This window comes from Schistocerca americana, chromosome 9 (genome assembly GCF_021461395.2).
Source record: "Schistocerca americana isolate TAMUIC-IGC-003095 chromosome 9, iqSchAmer2.1, whole genome shotgun sequence".
NCBI lineage: Eukaryota > Metazoa > Arthropoda > Insecta > Orthoptera > Acrididae > Schistocerca > Schistocerca americana.
Window position 1 is genome coordinate 120,328,960 of NC_060127.1, and position 11,442 is coordinate 120,340,401.

Below are 11,442 nucleotides of genomic sequence, written 5' to 3' on the forward strand. Positions count from 1 at the left end.
GCTAGATGTTTTAACTGAAATGACGAGACGAATCATTAATTTTTTCCTTCCCAGGACTCCAAACTGGCATCTATCGCTGTTCTATTCTAGAGAAAACTAACGTTAAATGTGGATTTGTTACACCAACAGCGACATGTGAGCATGTTTGAACTAGAAATAATATGACGAAGAGTTCAGTGCTGACTGGGAATCGAACCCCACACATATCGTTTCTTCACACAAACAGACGTCAGCTACCGAATTTTTCTTCACCAACGGCTCGGAATAACATCCTTGAACTTACAGTGGGCTCGCAAATAGTCAAAAACGACAGATATCGTTAGTGCTGACAACGAATGAAAATGCCTTAAAAATCAAAATTATTATCCATCATCAGATAGGTGTTCTCATGCTGGAGCTTGATAATTCATAATGAAAACCTTAGTGCCGGGCCAGGATTCGTACCCATTCACGCGCAACATGTGAAGATGTTGAGGAATCTGCAGTTTTGAACAAACAACAAATTGTAGTCGAGCTGTATTGTCACGAAGGGATCAAATTCCGCGTTAAGAGCGGTCTGAGTTGCATTCCCTGTTCAGCACCTATTTTATCGGCATACAGAAGCGCAAAAAAAAGATGGAATAAGTGTCCTGTGACGCTACATACTGTTTGTTTCGTCACTAGAAACAAATAACTAGTATAAGAAAGGATACTGGTGATAGAGTTTATACATGTCGCCGCACCTGACTTTATTGTGGTTCAACCTAACGTCTACTTGGTGGAGAAGGAATATCATGTTTAATGTGACTTTCAGACCACAATGCCGTTATACCTTCTTCACTTGGAGTAGCCAGAAGCGAACAGACTCTGTCTCTCCCTATCAAAAAGGATCAGCAGAAGTTGGAATCGAACCTAGAGCGTCAGAGTACGAAACTACCATCAATCCTACAGACTACCAAATCCTCTTCTCTTGGACTTATTTTTTCTATCATAGCACCGATGCGGCACACTCGATGAGAATTATGACACACAGGCTCCCTGTAGTGGTTTGCTGCAGAAATTTAAATAGGAAGTGTTCCTTTCCATTCGAGCTACTCTATTGCGCTATCTGTTTGTTGAAATCGTTGTGCAATGCAAAAGAAAACCTGTAATTGTCTGTCTCTCAGAAGTCTAGACCCGGTCATATGTATTATCTCACAGCACTGTGGAATGCGGAAGTTCTGGAGCAACTGTTGACTTCTGGAGCAGCTGTAGCGTTGTCCACTGAACATAAGATGTCGTGAGTTGGTTTACATTCTCTGCTACATTTTTTATAACGCAGTTCTGCTGTCTGCTGAAGTTATCAATTTAGTGGAACTTTGAACATAATTCCCTTCACTTCTCAACCCAAAATAGTCGCATGTGGAAGAAGGGCTAACTTCTGCAGCCTTTTGTTCTTTTTAGGTTTAAGAGACGGCCAGGCAGCAGATGCATACCGAAGCATGTACGGGGAGAGCACATCGTGCCAAAATAGTCAGAGAAGTATTTTCTACATTAGCTGTCGTGTGGTAGTGGAATTTTATTCTTCTTCAAACCTTGTTTGACAGCTTCAACTCAGAGCAAGTTTTCTACATGCATGTAATCAATAAACTGCATGTGCATTGTCAGACTGTTATAGATAACATCAGAGAATTCGCATATATCATTGATGATTAATTTCTCTCTCATGTTTAGTATTGTTTTAACAACATTAAAGGAAACCTTACGAAAATTGTGCACTGTATTATAAGAAATGAAATGAAACTACCCATGATAACCTTACGACGAAAGTCTGTTTTAATAAAACTGAGTGTCTGTACACAAGCGTGACTCTATCGGCGGATATTGGTAAAATACTACTCACTTAGATTTCGATTGGGTCTGCGTTTAACTGGTATGCTGTGTCATGCTCAAAAGGTATGCAAATGTGGCATTTCATAAATAAAATTTCCTAGAAACCCAAAATTTGCTTATCAGCAGCGGAAAGAGGCATTACCTGTTGTGCAGTATTGTAAGTTTTTCACCATTGCACTATGAGATGAAAGTATTTTCTTGCGATTTGCTTATCAATGTTTGATCTGACTGCTTGTAGCTCTTTCACAGAAGGGATAAAAATGTTACACTCAGCGAGACTGGAACCGCGAAGCATTACGGACGTTTTTCCACAGGTCAGCACGTCATCACCGAGCTATCGAAGAGACATGTTTCCTGCATCCCTCTTACAAGGTCAAAACTGGCTAGAACTCGTAAACCGCTTTTAAAGGACGAGATTAGTTGCGATTTCCAAGTGCAACTACTTTCCTGGGCTGAAAACTATAAATTTACATTCTTCTGTTACACTTCAACCTATAGTAACTCAGATTATTCAATGGAAATGACAGGAAAAATTAAGTGAACTTTGAGGCGTAATTCCATGCACACCACGAAGTAGCTCGTCGATCACAGTGTTGCCAAACATACCTTGCCTTGTTGCCAAATGTCAGTTACAGTACCAGCAGGAAGAACCAATGTGATCCTACAGCGGGCTGGGAAGTGACCATAGCTGGCGTCTCAAAGACGTAGCTGCTACGGCCTGGAATACGTAATGCGTCTGATTCGCATTTCTGTAACTAGGTTTAGGGACTGGAGCGTAGTTACTAATAATACTCAGAACTGACTGCTAACTAAGCATCATAAATCAGTAACTCTCATAGTTGTTTTTATATTTCTTTCGTAACTGTACTCAAAACTAAGAAACTCGTTCACGGACGTTTTCGTGCCTCGCCGATAGTCGAGCACAACAAACAAACTAAACTAAAAAGAGAATGTGTGTGTGTGTGTGTGTGTGTGTGTGTGTGTGTGTGTGTGTGTGTGTGTGTGTGTGTGTGAGAGAGAGAGAGAGAGAGAGAGAGAGATAAAAATAAAAAATAATGAGGGAGAGGATAAAAAATTGTTGTAAAGAAATTGAATACTGGTATGTAAAGAAATCTTTCATTAAAATGACACGTTCCACATCATTACGAAATGTATTCATGATCTATGGAACAAGTATTAATCTAATCTAATCTAATCATATCATATTGCTGACTAGTCATGAAGAGTCATGAATTACCGAAATTTTCGCCAATATCCGTAACCAAATCTAAACTTGAAAATAAAAGACGACAGTTTTTGTAATAAACCGGGACTCCTATCAAGACGCTTTCATCCCTGTTAACTAACCACGAAAGATGTCTGATATACCTCCATTCAGAAGTAACAAAGTATGCATGCATTTAAAGATGAAGCGCATGATGTGAAGTTCAGTGACGGAGATACGAACCCAACACGTAATCGGATTGTTAACTAAGTAAAATCAAATGTTACGGATCGGTTTTGCTTACCAGCTGCTAGGTGTTTGAATTTAAAATAAGGATACAAATTGTTGTGCCTGAGCGACAATTGAACCGCACTCCAATCATTTTTCTTTATCGTCCACGAATATACCTTAAGTATCAATTGCTCATTCAGCAACAGTAAGATGTGTGCGTGTTTGACCAGAAGTTGTTGGCAACACATAAACAGACATTAAAAATGCACGTTAATTTTCACTAGCAGGCCGGTGTGCACATGAGAGGGCTTGAAATGAAATTATGAATATTTTTGTACTGGATCAGAGTTCAGATCCACATACTTACCTTTGGAGGAGACCTAGAGAAGATTGCAGTCTTGGGAAAAGGAACGAAATGATTGAGCTATAGTGTTCCGAGAGATTCAGATCCTCGAAAGAGGAGATACGAATTCGAATCACAGTCAAGCACCAAATTTTTCAACGTCTCTAGTTCAATCAAGTACAAGTAAAATCAGAGCCCTTTTCCTTTAAATGGCTATCGGTTCATCAAATAAAATAAAATATTCTAATGTAAGTAAGTTTACTGGCGACTGTATTTCTGTTTACCATGACTCCACCTATGTCATTTCCCAACGTAAACCGGCTCTGCCTAGTTGGGAACGAAGGAACGTGATGTTTAATGAGGATTCCAGATTATAACCTCTTTCTCTTGAGGTTACTAGAGGTAAAGTAAATCTGTTAGTTCCTCTTAAAAGTACGTAAATGCCTGAACCCACGCATTGCACTTGTGATAGTTCGTTCCACCAGACCATTGTTGCCACATTTCCCAGTCTCAGGAGTGTGCTGTAGCGGATGATGTGCTTAGCTTACAAAATTAGTTACGGTGGGAAAAAATGCGAGTCTATTAAATGGTTAAGTAGAAGAAGCTTCTGAAGTGGAGGTTATGCTATTCTCATGTCAGCAGTATGTAAAGACTCTTCTGGGCATCATATCCTCGATGTGAAGACATTTTGCAATTTTCACTAATTCAGGAAATTTCTTAGTTGGAGAAAATCCACTGTGAAGTGTGAAGTTACCGGATAATTCGATTATTACCGTCATTATTAATATCATTTTCTTCATACCGCTGCTGTAACACATGTGCTTGAAGACCATTAAAGCCTTTTGGTCACTGTAGAAGTAGTTCCCCAAGAACAGGTTCTTTCCATGTCTACGGAATCCTTTTCATGTTAATACACTCCTGGAAATGGAAAAAAGAACACATTGACACCGGTGTGTCAGACCCACCATAATTGCTCCTGACACTGCGAGAGGGCTGTACAAGCAATGATCACACGCACGGCACAGCGGACTCACCAGGAACCGCGGTGTTGGCCGTCGAATGGCGCTAGCTGCGCAGCATTTGTGCACCGCCGCCGTCAGTGTCAGCCAGTTTGCCGTGGCATACGGAGCTCCATCGCAGTCTTTAACACTGGTAGCATGCCGCGACAGCGTGGACGTGAACCGTATGTGCAGTTGACGGACTTTGAGCGAGGGCGTATAGTGGGCATGCGGGAGGCCGGGTGGACGTACCGCCGAATTGCTCAACACGTGGGGCGTGAGGTCTCCACAGTACATCGATGTTGTCGCCAGTGGTCGGCGGAAGGTGCACGTGCCCGTCGACCTGGGACCGGACCGCAGCGACGCACGGATGCACGCCAAGACCGTAGGATCCTACGCAGTGCCGTAGGGGACCGCACCGCCACTTCCCAGCAAATTAGGAACACTGTTGCTCCTGGGGTATCGGCGAGGGCCATTCGCAACCGTCTCCATGAAGCTGGGCTACGGTCCCACACACCGTTAGGCCGTCTTCCGCTCACGCCCCAACATCGTGCAGCCCGCCTCCAGTGGTGTCGCGACAGGCGTGAATGGAGGGACGAATGGAGACGTGTCGTCTTCAGCGATGAGAGTCGCTTCTGCCTTGGTGCCAATGATGGTCGTATGCGTGTTTGGCGCCGTGCAGGTGAGCGCCACAATCAGGACTGCATACGACCGAGGCACACAGGGCCAACACCCTGCATCATGGTGTGGGGAGCGATCTCCCACACTGGCCGTACACCACTGGTGATCGTCGAGGGGACACTGAATAGTGCACGGTACATCCAAACCGTCATCGAACCCATCGTTCTACCATTCCTAGACCGGCAAGGGAACTTGCTGTTCCAACAGGACAATGCACGTCCGCATGTATCCCGTGCCACCCAATGTGCTCTAGAAGGTGTAAGTCAACTACCCTGGCCAGCAAGATCTCCGGATCTGTCCCCCATTGAGGATGTTTGTGACTGGATGAAGCGTCGTTTCACGCGGTCTGCACGTCCAGCACGAACGCTGGTCCAACTGAGGCGCCAGGTGGAAATGGCATGGCAAGCCGTTCCACAGGACTACATCCAGCATCTCTACGATCGTCTCCATGGGAGAATAGCAGCCTGCATTGCTGCGAAAGGTGGATATACACTGTACTAGTGCCGACATTGCGCATGCTCTGTTGCCTGTGTCTATGTGCCTGTGGTTCTGTCGGTGTGATCATGTGATGTATCTGACCCAGGAATGTGTCAATAAAGTTTCCCCTTCCTGGGACAATGAATTCACGGTGTTCTTATTTCAATTTCCAGGAGTGTATCAAACATCAGCAATTACTTGTAGATCACATTAAAACTAAAGTAATTGATGAAGACATTACTTGACAACAAAAACGCGCTGCCTCTCTTCATTTACTTGCGCCTAGAAATGACCGTCGAGTACTACCAAACTAAAAGCCAAGAGCTCTTACTGCCTTCCGATATACGTCGCTGTCAGTTCTGATTTGATCAACGTGACCTGTTTCAAGTTGTGCATGACAGAGAATGTTTTAGAAAATCAATTGTTTTCCTTTGCAGTAAACAGAAAGATTTTCATTCTAAGCTATCCAAGTACAAATTTTCACAATATTAGTTCAAATTTAATATTCGCTTCTATAATGTCGGAAAGTATTTCACAGTTGCAAAACCCGAATCCGACTCATTGCCCTTACACTTAGTCACCATAAATTCTAGCTCAGAGTGACACCAGTTTAAGTAACCTAATGTAGCGAAGATTGTTTGTCAGTGCTCTTTCTCATCGGAAAATATGCAATTCACTCATTGGGCTCCATAAGTACTCTGCAACAGTAATTTATGTGTGTGTGCAATGCATACGGATTGTAGAATTTAGTGGTGCTCTCTCTTCCACCTCTGTATACAATATGCTTGACCTAAATGGGCCCTTTATCATTACAGGCCCTGGGCGGTGCAACACCATATTGACAACAGGAATGTGCTTATACTGATAACCTCAATGTTCGTTTACCTGATTTTGTAATCATTTACATAAAACAACATGACCTTCCAATGGGAGACATTTCGTCCCCCTTTTCCTTCTGTGAAATTTGTCAGTAAGCTTTTTGCCTTCCAACCACAAAAATGCGGCAGAGTAGGGCCGGTAAACGATTCACAAACCACGATTTAGTGCCGTTACGACGATTTCTTTAAACATTGGCGTAGCTGAAGGAATTTAGTTTCTTCTTAAATCGTCTTATGCAGCAGCGTTCACAGATATCTCGAATAGGAAAAGCTCTTTATCCAGGTACGAAGGTTGTAAAACAAACTTCCCACAATTTGTGTCAGGTTGATCTTTCCGTCTGATACCACTGCGTAAGTATTTTGTCTAAGAGATATCACAAGTAGTGTTCCTGTAGCTGTGGGAATCATTGGTTGAAAACGAGTTTAATACCAGTGGGTACAGCACTGCTAGATATTCAAAATGGTTATCAACCTAAGTCTGAGTTCATCCACAAACTGAGGCGTATTTGTAATATTGAAGTGAGACTGTGTATCCTTGTCTTCCTTGAGTAGGCATTGGAAGGCGTTTACACATACGTATACGAGGGTAATCCCAAAGGTAAGGTCTCCTAAGGGACACGCAAGTGCCAACGCAGGCGCAAACGAGATATCCTAATTTTAATGCCGAGCAGGAACGACAGTGTCGGCTGCATGGTGGCAAGGTGATAAAAGAGCAAGACTCTGGTTACGAAGGTCTGAGGTTCGATCCCTCAACAGTCTCACGATTTTTATGTGCCATTTTACACTCATTTCCCCTCGGGCCGTGTTTTTTGATGTGAAAAATACCGAATTGCATTGTGGTCCGAAAGCCACGTTAAACTGCAGGTTCCCCTATTAACTGGCTGGGTAAGTCAACTCAAAGGTTGGAGGAAAGCAACGGCATACCACCTCCAACAAGACCGTGCACTGTGGTGTTCAAACCGCTCTTTCGACTGATGACTGCTTTACTATGGGTTCCAAAGTTAATGATCTTCGGGTTATTAACATGTTGCGTTTTCATGCTGTAGCTTTGGTACCAGTAAACGTAAGTAACCGGCCGAGCACTGTCACCGATCGAGTTGTCAAGGTGGTAGACGACGATGCTGTCGACCCCAGCTACAATCATGGTCATGGCTATGTTTCAGTCGAATACCTCTATGTCCCTTTCTGCGTATTTCATGATATACTTTTAAACACTTGGTGCGCATCCAAATTGATATCTGATTTAGCTGTATTTAGTAACACGAATCAGATATGTTTTCCGTGCAATATATCGGACAACACGTCAGAGCAGCGCGATTTCGTTCGTGTGTTGCACTTGGTGCAAGAAATATTTGTGTTTTGCTTGCTTTTGTGATAGGTTTCACCCCACTGAATGTGAGCAAGCTCACAAATAGACTGTCAATAACTGGAGTTACGCAATAATACACTTAAAAGTTGTATTTTTGCATTACGTATCCCAATGAAAATGACTGTAAACAGGTTATATGCCTACTTGCTTATTATTCGCACTTCTCGATGCTTTCCTCAAAAAATAAAAATAAAAATAAAATGAGAGAGGGAGGGACAGAGAGAGAAAACAGAAAAGTATTTCAAATATCAGCTCACTGACGCCATGTTCGTCTCGTGATGTAAAGCAAGGATAGTTGACAGGTAATATCTCATTGTACTAGCGATATGTATGGCTACAGGGTTCTTTCTTTTCTCTCGACAAACAACCAGAACAGAATTCAGTAACAAAGTGGTAAGAACACCTATGCAGTGTGCCAGTTAAACACTCAGCCTTTCTTGGTTATTTTGTTAACGATCTGTAATGCAGTAAAAATCCTTGATTATTGATTTGTTATTACTACCATTGTTATTGTTATTCGTCACCTCACAACAGCTTTCCTATCACTCATTGCCGCGGATGCACGTAACGAATGGATCACGATGAATGGAATGTGGGGTGTTTCGTCACGGAGAATACACACATTTATCTCGGATTCCTGTGTTCAGGGCAATATGAAAATCTCAATAAGAGAAGACGACAACGGGATGCCGGTGATGCAGGCAGTAACACCCAACTATTTCTGTCGACTCAACACCATGACGACAGACAAATTGGCGTCTCACTGTATTTTGATTATAATTCGTTAGCCTTCTTGCGACCTCGTTTTAATACCTCGTGGGAGCAGGCATAATATTTTGCTTTTTAACACGCAAAGATAGTAGATGGACGGATACAAAGAAACAATCGAACTCATGGGTATCGATGCAGTTCATCATTAGAAGACTAAACAAGACAGAAACATTATAAAAGCAATGAATACGCTGGTTATTTGTACAGATCTGAAGATGAAAAAGCGCAGAGCTGGACAGTGCCCACATCTGCACTTCAGTTTCTGTCTTAATAGGCATAATTTTTAGTTTCTTCTCTTCTGAATTTTCGAATGAATTGATCATTACATGGTACAGAATAATTAGTTAACTGTGTTTCTTACAGCTTCCATTCCCACCAAAATTCTTCAACATTCTTGTGCAGTTCATGAAATTCTACTTGTATGATCACAAGACTGCACATAGATGCAATCGATTTCGAGGTGCAAAGTGTATGTAATCTTACTTTTTGTGACAGATGGGCACAGTTGATTTCTAAAGACTTTTTATTGTACTGAAATAATCTTTTGTCACAAAGTAACAAGGTAAGTGTTTTATTCGTATATATTCTGTGGGAAACTGTAATCGTGACGGAAGATTACACACCAGAATGTTTGACACAACTAGTAGGAGAAAACGCTGCATATTAACCAAACCCCGCGCCTCCTGTCCGTATTCTCCTATGACACGAGCACAGGGTTCTCCTCCTATAACGCTACAGAGCTGTTCCTAGCACAGCTGAGAATTGGCAACATCGTCACAAACATTTGGCAACAATGTGACAGTGCAGTCACTTCTGCATATGGTACTGAATTGATACGCCAAATTCACTTGATATTCCCTTTCCATTTGAATGACTCGTTGTTGTGGGTTGGCAGGAGAGCCAACACCGTGATTATTAGAGGAAGCCGAAAGGCACGCGTTTTAGCTCACGCAGGCTGGCGTGAGGTCTGGAACAGGTCAAGGAAGTTAGAATTTAGAAAAACGGACGTAGCTGGTGGAATATTTAACTTTAATCCATTAATGATGAGCGTCGCTCTTGACTGTACACGATTCAGTATCGTAACTGGTAATGGCGCATTGCTAGGTCGTAGCAAATGACGTAGCTGAAGGCTATGCTAACTATCGTCTCGGCAAATGAGAGCGTATTTTGTCAGTGAACCATCGCTAGCAAAGTCGGCTGTACAACTGGGCGAGTGCTAGGAAGTCTCTCTAGACCTGCCGTGTGGCGGCGCTCGGTCTGCAATCACTGATAGTGGCGACACGCGGGTCTGACGTATACTAACGGACCGCGGCCGATTTAAAGGCTACCACCTAGCAAGTGTGGTGTCTGGTGGTGACACCACACTCGTGCTATATAATCCTCATCTCAACTAAGACACAGAGACAGAAAATTCAATTTTTTGGCTAAAGAAATGCTATTCTTCACATAAGTGACATCTTTTAATATCTTTCACGATACGTTATGAGGCTGAGCAACCAATACCAGGACGAGAGTGGCGTGCTGGCAGCAGTGCGTCCGTAGCCCCGTGGTACAGCTCGTGTCTCGCGTTGCAGCGGTTCAAGGAGTCGTCAGTTCTAGCCGTGGTAGGAGCCAGCGTGTGCGAGCTTTTTTTTTTTGTGGTCTATTTATGGAGCTGCGAATTTCCAGAAAAAATTCTGCAACGAAAACCTTCACACATCAAATCCTCTTGGCAACTCGACTCAGTAAGTAGTGTTAATCGTCATAGATCTCGGCTTTCGGACTGCCAAGCTGCTTCACAATACAAGCTTCTCTGAAGAAATTCGAATCGACCGTCAACGATACGAAATTCAATATTGTTCTTCACTTAAGACTCACATGCCATGGTGATAAGTATGAAGTAAATGAACTGATAAGCAAATCGCAAGAAAATACTTTCAGCTCATAGTGCAATGGTGAAAAACTTACAATGCTGCACAACAGGTAATGCCTCTTTCCGCTGCTGACAAGCAAATTTTGGGTTTCTAGGAATACATAACTTTATTTATGAAATGCCACATTTGCATACCCTTCAGCATGACACAGCATACCAATTAAACACAGACCCAGTCGAAATCTATGTGAGTAGTATTTTACAAACTCATGCCAATAGAGGCATGCTTGTGTCCAGATACTCAGTTTTATTAAAGCAGACTTTCGTCCTAAGGTTATCGTGGGCAGTTTCATTTCATTTCTTATAATACAGTGCACCTCTTGTTACAGCACCTCTAGGAGTCAACAACAGTTCCTATAGAACTTCCGCTTTCCACAGTGCTGTGAGATAATGCATACGGCTGGACCTATACTTCTGAGAGACAGACAGTTACAGCTTTTCTTTGCACTGCACGACGTTTTCAACAAACAGATAGGGCAATAGGATAGCTCAGGTGGAAAGGAACACTTCCTATTTAAATTTCTTCATCCTACACTGTCGGCAGTTCTGTGTAGTTGACAGTTACGTGATATTATTTCGGTGATTACAAAACACAGTCGCATGTATGCATTGGGTGGGTAGCCGAGACAGCTAGTTCACGGCGATTCGGTCAACCAAGCAAATAAATGTACTGAACATGCAGCAAACCACTACAGGGAGCCTGTGTGTCATAAATCTCATCGAGTGT